Raw genomic sequence first — 12,284 nt, forward strand, 5'->3', positions numbered from 1 at the left:
TTTTCCATTTCCATTACAAAGACATATTTACATTTCATTTCTTTCCCACATTCATTCATCGCAAACCAATCATTTTCATGTAACATATTCATATAACTTATTGCTTTTCATTGCTCCTTTTCCCTTTCTCCCTTCCTTACTCTTTACCTACCACCACTTTTTAGGTGCCTTCGCAGTAAAGAAGGAAGGGAAATCTTTCCATCTATCCTTGATCGTGTCTATTCCCCATTTTTGTAGTTCATGCCAGTATGTCTTTTCGAATTCCCTCTCTACAGCTTTAGTCGTACCTATTTCCCCCTCTTTATATCCTCCCATTATACAACTCTGTCTTGCCTTCCACAATTTCATTTTTACAATTGTTAACAACATACATCGTATTTTATATCTCTCTTTTTCTATGCTGTTAGCCCTGAAAAGGGTAATCTCTTCATAAGTCACCGTGCCCAAACCTTTATACTTCCCCTTTACCCTTTCCCATACCTTTTTTGCGTATTCGCATCCCCAAAGTACGTGTTCTATTGTTTCCTCTTCTACGCAGTTGTCCCTCGGACACTTTTTCTGTTTTCCCAAGTTATGTGCATACATGGTGATCCTCACGGGTAACCTTTTGTGTAAATGCATCCAATTAAAATCCTTCAAAACATTTTTAAAGGTCTTATCCTGTGCACATTTCCACACTTCTGGACTCACCGGTACCTGGTTATAATTAGCTTTCCATACCATTTTCTTGTATAAAAGTTTATGGTTTAGTACGGTATCCACCTCTTTACATTCAGCATGTTTCTTTCCCCATCCCAGCATCCTCTGAAAATATTTTGGTCTAGTTTCCGCCTTTGGTCCCTTATTTTCCCACCCTATCAAAAAACGGTATGGAATCGCTAACCAAAACCATAACAATATTTGACATTTATGGACATAGTTCTGTTTCAATAGCTTGCATACATTTGCATAAAACATTGTGTCTAACTTCAAAGGGACATTTGGTACCCCTTTCCCACCATCTTCAATTTCTTGATACATTTGCGTTCTTTTGACATACTCATAACCCCCCCAAATAAATTTAAATATCGCTCTGGTTATTTGCGCTCTGTAGATCTGAGGCATCGGAAACACATAGGCCAGATGTAATAACTTTGGCACCACCTCACTCTTTATAATCAGAACCTTCCCCGTAATTGTTAATTTCCTTGCTTTCCAAAGGCCCAGCTTCTTTTCTACCGCACTTAACCTTTTTTTCCAATTGCTAAGCTCATCTCCTTCCTTATTTCCAAAGGTGATTCCTAAAATATTCATTGGGCCTTGGCACAAAGTAAAATCACAGATATTATCTCTTCTACCCTCCCATGTCCCCAAATATTTATACATCGACTTCTCTTTATTTATCTTTGATCCAGTCGCTTTTTCGTAAATATCTAAAATTTCTATCGCACCCTTTAAACTATCATCATCTGCCAGATATAATACTGTATCGTCCGCATACTGCGATATCTTTAAAACTTCCCCCCGCGGCATCGGAATCCCTTTTACTCTCTGGCTTTCCCTTATTGCGCAAGCCAAAGGTTCAACATACAGTACATAAAGAACAACAGATAATGGACATCCTTGCCTCAAACCCTTTGTTTGATACACTTTTTCTGTAAGGAATCCATTTACTTTTATTTTCAGACTTATGCCGTTGTATAAATTTTTTACCCATTTTTTAAATTTCTCTCCCAAGCCCATATACTGCATTACCCTCCACAAAAAATCATAATCTACCCTATCAAAGGCCTTTTGTTGATCTAGGCTCACACATAGTGCTGGCAAATTTCTATCTCTAACGTATGTGAGTATGTCTCTGTGTAGTTGCACGTTCCAAGACATTTGCCTCCCCCTGACCCCACACGTCTGATCCTTCTCCACTATTTGCATCATTACTCCCGCGAGTCTATTTGCCAATATCCTACTCAGGATCTTATAATCCACACATAGCATAGTTAACGGTCTATAATTATCAAGTTGTTGTGGGTTACCTTTCTTGAATAGAATAGAAACCACACCCATCTTCATACTCTCTGTCATCTCCTTTCCCTCCATGATTTCCTTAAAAACTCCCAACAAATGTTTCCCCACCATTCCCCAAAAAGTTTCGTAAAATTCCTTTGTTAATCCATCTATCCCTGGCACTTTGTTTGCCTTCATTCCTTTTAATACTTTATATGCCTCCCCTATTGTAACTTCCCCTTCTAAACTGTCGCTTTCTTCTCCCGTTAATCTCTTTTTTATTTTCTTTAAGAAAAAATCCCCTTTTTCTCCCTCTAATTTTTCTTTTCTAAACAAGACCTCATAATACTCCTTCGCCGTTTTAAGCATATTTTCCTTCCCTTCTATCATTTTCCCATCCTTCTCTAATTTTATTATAACTCCCTTTTTTTCCTTACTTTTCATCTTTTTAAAGAAAAAGGCCGAACATTTCTCGTTCTCCTCATACTCCTCCTGCTTTATCTTATATGTTTCAGCCCTTGCCTTCCTTTCAAGTAGTTCTTCCTGCTTCAATCTTAAACTTTCCATTTTCTCGTCCATGTTTTTGTTGTTTCCTTTTTCATTTTGTAGTGTATAAGTATATTCTATTTCTTTTTGCAATATACGAAATTCCTCTTTCCTTACGCTGGACCTTTCCGTACAATAATCCACCGTGAACTTTTTTATTTTGTTTTTTACATCCTCCCACCAATCCAGTTTATTTATATATAAGCTTTCCATCTCCTCCCATAAAGGGAAGAGCTCTGCAAACCTTTCCTTATATTCTTTTTCCATAAGTACTTCGTTATTCAGTTTCCAGTATCCTTTTCCATAATCTATTCCTTCTATCTCCAAATCCACCACTATCATTTGATGATCTGTGAACAAAGCCGGTATTATTTTCCCTTGTTTTATTTTACACTTTTTCTCTATCAAGATGTAATCTAATCTACTTTCCATCCCTCTTGTGTTCTTCCATGTGTACCCCACTCTTTTCCCTTGTAGTGTGGCCATTACATCTATTAAACCGTATTTTTTTATAAAGGTCTTAAAAGGGAGCGAAGTTTTTATTTTCTCCAGTGAACAGTTGAAATCCCCTCCCACAAAAATATTTTTCTTTGTCATAAAACAAGTATCCATTTTTGAAAGAAGTTCTCTTCTTAATTTGGGATCCACATATGCATACACATTTATTATACGGTTTTGTGTCCCACTTTTTTCCACATCTACAACCATAACCCTTCCCTGTATTAAAGTATAACTGTCCTTTATTCGTATACTTTTATTCCCACATAACACTCCTACCCCAGTCCCATGTACTCCCCCTATACTCCAGACCGATTCACCTCCTCTCCATTCCTTCGTAAAGAGGTCAACATCCCCCTCATCTTTTAAATGTACTTCCTGCAACAAGCAGACATCAAAATTATAATACAACAAAAATTCATAAACCATTTTTCTTTTCCGAGCATTCCTAAGTCCCCTTACATTTAATGTTATTATTCGAAAGTTTCCCATGTCTTAACACATAAATCAAAAAAAAAAAAAAAAAAAGGAAAACAAAAAAAAGGGGATCTCAAAAACAAAACCAAAAACAAATCAAAACCATAGAAGTTTTATTTCAGTATCCCCATTTTTAACTCTTCATATTAACCTGCGCCAATAAGTTCTTAATAAAGGAATCTTCCGATTTTTCTTCGCTTTCAGCCTCTTCCCCCGTATCCCCATCACTAGTGAAGTCACTTAAGGGGGTATGCATGCATTCAGTCTGTGTACCCCTCAAAACATGTCCCTCCGTATTTTCCACCTGCTCGATCCGTTCCTCCCTATCCTCTTTATTTTCCGTTTTTGTCTCTTCTGGAGAAGCACCTGAGCTCACCTTTCTCCGCCTCTTTGCTGATTTTCTCCGCGGCTTCGCTACTACTGCCCACACCTGTCCGTCCTCCGCTTGTTTCTCTCTCTCGGCGTCCGATTCACGTAATGTTTCTTCCTCCTTATTCCTCTGCTCTACTCCACCTTCCTTGCTCCCAGCTCTCTCCTCGTTAAGGTGATCTTCGGCAGCCGTTGACGCCTCCTGTGTTCTTTTTCTGATATCAGCTTCTGCATCCGATTTTCTGTAATGTTCATTTCCTGCCGCTTCAGAATATGACCTTGGCCTAGTACAATCTCTTGCCATATGGGTCTCTGAATCGCACAAATGACATTTTCTAGGTTCCTTACAGTCTTTAGTTATGTGGCCTATCTTCCCGCAACTCCTGCACCTCATTTGTTCACACCTGTCCGCATTATGTCCGGTACTGCCACATTTTCTGCACGCTTGGGGCTGCCCAGCATACACTAGGAAACCCCTATCTGCTCCTATGGAGAATACCGCGGGTGGATGGCAATATCCGTCCTCGGTAGACGTATCCACATTTAATTTGACTCGGAATTGTCTTTTTCCGGTCCATAGTCCTAAGCCATCCTTTATTTTGCGCACTCCTGGTAGTACTGTGACGTACCTTCCTAAGAAGTACTTAATTGTCTCTTCCGAAACCCAAGGGTTATACATATGGATCGTTAAAATCCTATAATCATTTCTGTACAAAGGAGTTACCGTATATTTCTTTAGTTCTTCGTTTTCTTCTCCGTGAAATCTCCTTCTCACCTCCTCCGCACATTCTCCCGTGCAAAAGGTTACATCATAATGTTTACTTGCCGTACTCTGCTGGAGGCAGTAGATTTCCTCAGGCTTTATCTTTAAAGCCTCGTAAAGGATCCTTCGTCCGAAGTTAATTCTGTCATGAATCTCGTCCTCTTTCTCCATCAACTCGAATCTCAAAGTATTTCTTGTACCTTGCATCCATGTATTTCTCTCATGAAAATTGGCCGACGCCGCCGCCATCCTGCATTGCTTCTCGCCTTGTAACTGATAAGAACAGATACTACACTTGATCTTAGCCAAAAGGCCGAGAAGCGATACCCACATATCGCACGACAGAAACGACTCATTCTGCTTACTGCAACTCTAACTCATGGTTACAATGAAGAACACAGTCGCCTTCTAACAAATGGTAGAGGACAGGTCGATGTTTTACTGACGTTTTACCTCCGAAACATCACAATATAACTATGGTCGGCATGTTTCAGTTTTTAAACGGCGCCACATATATGACGACACTTTAGTTTCTGAAACGCCGGTCAGCGCATGCCGGTTAATGAGATTCAAAATCACGTGGTCGCCTGCAGTCCAATCAGCGGTCGTTGAGACGGAGCGTCTTCAATTCATTTTTATAACTTTCTTGGCGTTATAATTGTTTTCATAATATGATAATTACATACTGTTAAATTTTTCTCCTCCCGGTAACTGTATTCCTGTTATGTCTGGGCTTTCCCTAATTGCACAAGCCAACGGTTCTACATATAACATGTACAGTAAGACTGAGAGGGGGCGACCTTGGCACAGACCTCTCATTTGTCTTTCATCCCAGCTTTTTTGGGGGTGACTGGGTGGGGGGATATTGCTCACAGCAAATTCCTAAAAACTCCTATTGATCATTGTTGCTCCCATAGATACATTTCAGTTTACCAGTCATGAGGCTCCAAATTATACCAGGAGTGGGGTTTGAACCCACGAGAGCATGCGCTCATTGGAGCTTAAGTCCAACGCCTTAACCACTCGGCCATCCTGATGCATATATATTGTGCATGCGTGTTCCTTTAGGAAACAGGAAGATTGCTAGGAGAAAGAAACGGATTAATCTTGTTTGTTAGGATCATAGCCATAAATGGAGGACTCTTATAAAGTCCATGGATTTTCATTCACACATATTACATGAGGTATCTACTCTTTACACACTAAGGATCCACACTACCAGGGCTACGGCACACAGCTGTTTTATAAATCATCAAAACCAATACTATCCTAAGATTTATTATATGCAAAAATGATCTGTTCCCAAATGTTTTCATGTAATCCTGAAAACAGAAAAACAATCTTCTGCACTATTAACCATCCACAAATGGAAACAACAGACAATACAGGTGATTTTAGCTAAAAAGCCAAGAAAAAATTGTGTGGGTTTTTTTTTTTTTTCAAACGATGTAATTTACAGCCACAGAGGACAGAAAGCTGCAGTATGTAGAGAAAGAGAAGAGTTAAACCTATAATCAACATGAGTCCTTGTAGATGGCAGCCTCCGGTTTTTAAAGACTTCTATTGGTCTCTAGTGGACAACAGAGGTAACTGCAGGATTGGAGCCAGAATAGTGTAACTGCAGTTCAAAACGACATATTTTTTTGATTTCCCATAGAAAGTGTGTGTCCAGCCACGTGTCAGTCCAAGTGGCAGGATTTAGTAATTCTGGTAATAGTTAAATGTAAGTCATTCACAAATATTAAGTCGCAACATTTCAGTCTGACTAACCTTGGAAGATTACACGAAGACAATGTCCAGATATGCAGACGCACACATATATCTAGCGTATAAGAAAATTCTTTGCACAAACTGTTGAGTCAAATGCCATTTGTTTTTCACAGCTTCAGGGGGTGCACCGTTCCTAGAAATACTGCAATACCAGGTCGATGCGTGGAGTGGACGGAGCAAGCCCCTATTCCATCTCCCTGCACCAAAAATCAATTTAATATATGGTCCCCGGGTAGGGGACGTATCAGATATTAAACTGATAAGAACAGATTTTTTTTTTTTTTTTTAGCTAAAAAGCCAAGAAAAGATTGTGTGGGTTTTTTTTTTTTTTCAAACGATGTAATTTACAGCCACAGAGGACAGAAAGCTGCAGTATGTAGAGAAAGAGAAGAGTTAAACCTATAATCAACATGAGTCCTTGTAGATGGCAGCCTCCGGTTTTTAAAGACTTCTATTGGTCTCTAGTGGACAACAGAGGTAACTGCAGGATTGGAGCCAGAATAGTGTAACTGCAGTTCAAAACGACATATTTTTTTGATTTCCCATAGAAAGTGTGTGTCCAGCCACGTGTCAGTCCAAGTGGCAGGATTTAGTAATTCTGGTAATAGTTAAATGTAAGTCATTCACAAATATTAAGTCGCAACATTTCAGTCTGACTAACCTTGGAAGATTACACGAAGACAATGTCCAGATATGCAGACGCACACATATATCTAGCGTATAAGAAAATTCTTTGCACAAACTGTTGAGTCAAATGCCATTTGTTTTTCACAGCTTCAGGGGGTGCACCGTTCCTAGAAATACTGCAATACCAGGTCGATGCGTGGAGTGGACGGAGCAAGCCCCTATTCCATCTCCCTGCTCCAAAAATCAATTTAATATATGGTCCCCGGGTAGGGGACGTATCAGATATTAAACTGATAAGAACAGATTTTTTTTTTTTTTTTAGCTAAAAAGCCAAGAAAAGATTGTGTGGGTTTTTTTTTTTTTCAAACGATGTAATTTACAGCCACAGAGGACAGAAAGCTGCAGTATGTAGAGAAAGAGAAGAGTTAAACCTATAATCAACATGAGTCCTTGTAGATGGCAGCCTCCGGTTTTTAAAGACTTCTATTGGTCTCTAGTGGACAACAGAGGTAACTGCAGGATTGGAGCCAGAATAGTGTAACTGCAGTTGAAAACGACATATTTTTTTGATTTCCCATAGAAAGTGTGTGTCCAGCCACGTGTCAGTCCAAGTGGCAGGATTTAGTAATTGTGGTAATAGTTAAATGTAAGTCATTCACAAATATTAAGTCGCAAGATTTCAGTCTGACTAACCTTGGAAGATTACACGAAGACAATGTCCAGATATGCAGACGCACGCATATATCTAGCGTATAAGAAATTTCTTTGCACAAACTGTTGAGTCAAATGCCATTTGTTTTTCACAGCTTCAGGGGGTGCACCGTTCCTAGAAATACTGCAATACCAGGTCGATGCGTGGAGTGGACGGAGCAAGCCCCTATTCCATCTCCCTGCTCCAAAAATCAATTTAATATATGGTCCCCGGGTAGGGGACGTATCAGATATTAAACTGATAAGAACAGATTTTTTTTTTTTTTTTTTTTTTTAATTTTCTTTCCACAATCATTCAAAAACATTTTACCATTTCCTTTACAATGACAAGTTTACATTTCCATTTTCCCCACATTCGTTCATGACAAACTGATTAACATTTTCATATGACATTTTCATTTGACGTGTAGCTTATCATTACTCCTTTTCTCTTCCTCCTTTCCTTACACTTTACCTACCACCACCTTTTGGGTACCTTCAGAGCAAAAAAAGGAGAGATATCTTTCCATCTGTCCTTAATTGTGTCTATTCCCCATTTTTGTAGTTCATGCCAATATATCTTTTCAAATTCCCTTTCTATAGCCTTGATCGTCCCAATTTCCCCCTCTTTGTATCCCCCCATTATACAACTCTGTCTTGCCCTCCACAACTTAAGTTTAACAATTGATAACAACATGCAACGTATTTTATATCTCTCTTTTTCTGTACCTTTAGTCCCAAAGAAGGTGATCTCTTCATAAGTCACCGTCCCCAAACCTTTATACTTCCCCTTTACCCCTTCCCATACCTTTTTTGCGTATTCGCATCCCCATAGTACATGTTCAATTGTTTCTTCTTTTACACAATTGTCCCTCGGACACTTTTTCTGTTTTCCCAAATTATGTGCGTACATAGTAACCCTCACGGGTAGCCTTTTATGTAAATGCATCCAATTAAAATCCTTTATGACATTTTTAAAACTCTTATCCTGTGTGAGTTTCCACACTTCTGGACTCACCGGTACCTGATTTTGGTTGGCTTTCCGTACCATTTTCTTGTATAGAAGTTTATGGTTTAATACTGTATCCACCTCTTTGCATTCCGGATGTTTCTTTCCCCATCCCACCATCCTCTGAAAATATTTTGGTCTAAACTCCGCCTTAGGTCCCTTATTTTCCCACCCTATCAAAAATCGGTATGGTATCGCCAACCAAAACCATAGCAATATTTGACATTTATGCACATAAGTCTGTTTCAATAATGTACACACATTTGTATAAAACATTGTATCTAACTTCAACGGGACATTTGGTACCCCCTTCCCACCATCTTCTATTTCTTGATACATTTGTAGTCTTTTTACATACTCGTAACCCCCCCATATGAATTTAAATATCCCCCTCATTATTTGTGCTCTATATATCTGTGGCATCGGGAACACGTAGGCCAAATGTAGTAATTTCGGGACTACCTCACTCTTTATAACCAAAACTTTCCCCGAGATTGATAATTTTCTTACTTTCCAAAGACCCAACTTCTTTTCCACCGCGTTCATCTTTTCTCTCCAATTACAAAGCTCATCGCCTTCCTTGTTTCCAAAAGAGATTCCTAAAATATCCATTGGACCTTCACACAAAGTAAAATCACAGATGTTATCTCTTCTACCCTCCCATATCCCCAAATATTTATACTTTGTCTTCTCTTTATTTATCCTAGATCCCGTCGCTTTTTCATAAGCATTTAAAATTTCTATCACATTCCTTAGACTATCATCATCTTCCAAATATAATATCGTGTCGTCCGCGTATTGTGATATTTTTAAACATTCCCCCCGTGGCATCATTATCCCTTTCACTCTTTGGCTTTCCCTTATTGCACAGGCCAAAGGTTCAACATAAAGTACATAAAGCACAACAGATAATGGACATCCTTGTCTCAAACCCCTTGTTTGATACACCTTTTCTGTAAGAAATCCATTTAGTTTTATTTTCGAGTTTATGCCCTTATATAAATTCTTTACCCATTTTATAAAGGTCCCTCCCAGCCCCATATACTCCATTGCCCTCCACAAAAATTCGTGATCTACCCTATCAAAGGCCTTTTGCTGATCCAAGCTCACACATATTGCTGCCAAGTTTCTATCCCTCACATATGTAAGTATATCTCTGTGTAATTGCACATTCCAGGTAATTTGCCTCCCCCGTACCCCACACGTTTGATCCTTCTCCACTATGTGCGACATTACTCCTGCAAGTCTATTTGCAAATATCCTACTCAAGATCTTATAATCCACACATAACATGGTTAACGGTCTATAGTTATCAAGTTGATGTGGGTTGCCTTTCTTAAATAATACGGAAACCACACCCATCTTCATGCTCTCTGTCATCGCCTCTCCCTCCATGATTTCCTTAAAAACTCCCACCAAATGTATCCCCACCACCCCCCAAAGGGTTTCGTAAAATTCCTTTGTTAAACCATCTATTCCCGGCACTTTATTTGCCTTCATTCCTTTTATTACTTTATATGCCTCCTCTATTGTCACTTCCCCCTCTAGCCTTTCCCTTTCTTCTCCCGTTAGTCTCTTCTTTATTTTCTTCAAAAAGAAATCCCCTTTCCCTCCCTCTAGATTTTCTTTACTGAACAGCTCCTCATAATATTCCTTCGCCACCTTTAACATATCTTCTCTCCCTTCCGTCATTTTCCCATCCTTCTCCAATTTTGTTATGACTCCCCTTTTTTCCCTACTTTTCATCTTTTTGAAGAAAAAAGCGGAACATTTCTCGTTCTCCTCATACTCCTCCTGTTTTAATTTATATGTTTCAGCCCTTGCCTTCCTCTCAAGTAATTCTTCCTGTTTCGATCTTAAAATTTCTATTTTCTCGTCCTTATTTTTATTTTTTTCTTTTGTTTGTAGTGCGTAAGTATATTCTATTTCTTTTTGCAGCGTGCGGAATTCCTCATTCCTAGCTCTTGACCTTTCCGTACAATAATCCACTGTGAACTTTTTTATTTTATTTTTTACATCCTCCCACCAATCCAGTTTATTCATGTATAACTTCTCCGTCTCTGCCCATAAAGGGAAGAGCTCTGCAAATTTTTTCTTATATTCTTTTTCCATAAGTACTTCATTATTTAGTTTCCAGTAACCTTTTCCATAGTCTGTTCCTTTTATCTCCACTTCCACCTCTACCATTTGATGATCCGTGAACAGTGCCGGTATTAGTTTTCCTTGCTTTATTTTGCACTTTTTGTCTACCAATATATAATCTAATCTACTTTCCACCCCTCTTGTATTCTTCCATGTGTGCCCCACTTGTTTCCCCTGTAGTGTAGCCATTGCATCTATCAAACCATATTTTTTTATGAAAGTCTTGAAGGGGAGGGAGGATTTTTCCTTCTCCAAGGTGCAGTTGAAATCCCCTCCCACCAGAATATTTTTTTTTGTCATAAAACAGGTATCCATTTTTAAGAGTAGTTCTCTTCTCAACTTTGGGTCCACATGTGCGTACACGTTTATTATCCGGTTTTGCATTCCACTTTTTTCCACATCTACAACCATCACCCTTCCCTGTATTAACGTGTAACTTTCCTTTATCCTTATACTTTTGTTTCCACATAACACTCCGACCCCAGTCCCGTGTACCCCCCCTATGCTCCAAGCCGATTCACCTCCTCTCCATTCCTCCGTAAAAAGGTCAATATCCCCCTCATCCTTTAGATGTACTTCTTGCAGTAGGCAAACATCAAAATTATAATGTGACAAAAATTCATAAACCATTTTCCTCTTTCGGGCGTTTTTAAGCCCCCTTACATTTAAAGTAATTATTCGGAATTTTCCCATATCTTAACAACAAAACCAAATCATTACCAAACAAAACCATGGGAATACGTTTATAATTAAAGTCCGGAGGAAAAAATTAAATAACTGCATTAAGTAACCTAAAAAATCTTCTTTTATTCCGAAATCCCCATTTTTAACTCTCCATATTAACTTGCGCCAGCAAGTTTTTTATAAAGGAATCTTCCGACTTTTCTTCACTTTCGGCCTCTTCCCCCGTATCCCCATCACTAGTTAAGTCACTTAAAGGCGTGTGCATACATTCAGTCTGTGTACCTCTCAGAACATGTCCCTCCACATTTTCCACCTCCTCGGTCCGTTCCTCTCTGTCCTCTCTACTTTTCATTTTAGTCTCTTCTGAAGAAGCGCCCGAGCTCACCTTTCTCCGCCTCTTAGCTGATTTTCTCCGAGGCTTCGCTACTACTTCCCACACCTGTCCGTCCTCCCCTTGTTTCTCTCTCTCGGCATCCAGTTCGCGTGGATTTCCTCCCTCCTCCTTTCTCTGCTCTGCTCCACCTTCCTTGCTCCCATCTCTCTCCTCATTAGTCTGATCTTCGGCAGCCGTTGGCGCCTCCTGTGCTCTCCTTTCAGTATCAGTTTCTGTGTCCGTTTTTCTATGATATCCGTCTTTAGTTCCAGATTTTGCCGCTTCAGAATATGACCTTGGCCTAGTACAGTCTCTTGCCATGTGCGTCTCCGAATCACACAAGTGACATTTTC

The 12,284-nt window shown here is 39.3% G+C and overlaps 3 non-coding genes and 2 pseudogenes across 3 annotated transcripts; all 5 read right to left on the minus strand.

Annotated features, from left to right (window-relative positions):
- Positions 1 to 4,820: 4,820 nt before the first annotated feature.
- Positions 4,821 to 4,961, minus strand: LOC113007196 (U2 spliceosomal RNA; annotated as a pseudogene).
- A 629-nt stretch (positions 4,962 to 5,590) lies between these two features.
- On the minus strand, positions 5,591 to 5,673 carry trnal-uaa (transfer RNA leucine (anticodon UAA)). The gene has a single exon. It is a non-coding gene; the product is annotated as a tRNA-Leu (tRNA).
- An 850-nt stretch (positions 5,674 to 6,523) lies between these two features.
- On the minus strand, positions 6,524 to 6,715 carry LOC145420753 (U2 spliceosomal RNA). Its single transcript, XR_013902074.1, has one exon. It is a non-coding gene; the product is annotated as a U2 spliceosomal RNA (small nuclear RNA).
- Positions 6,716 to 7,184: 469 nt separating this feature from the next.
- Positions 7,185 to 7,375, minus strand: LOC145420735 (U2 spliceosomal RNA). Its single transcript, XR_013902056.1, has one exon. It is a non-coding gene; the product is annotated as a U2 spliceosomal RNA (small nuclear RNA).
- Positions 7,376 to 7,843: 468 nt separating this feature from the next.
- On the minus strand, positions 7,844 to 8,050 carry LOC145420768 (U2 spliceosomal RNA; annotated as a pseudogene).
- Positions 8,051 to 12,284: the final 4,234 nt, after the last annotated feature.

The sequence above is a fragment of the Astatotilapia calliptera genome, chromosome 15, assembly GCF_964374335.1.
Source record: "Astatotilapia calliptera chromosome 15, fAstCal68.1, whole genome shotgun sequence".
Classification (NCBI taxonomy): Eukaryota; Metazoa; Chordata; class Actinopteri; order Cichliformes; family Cichlidae; genus Astatotilapia; species Astatotilapia calliptera.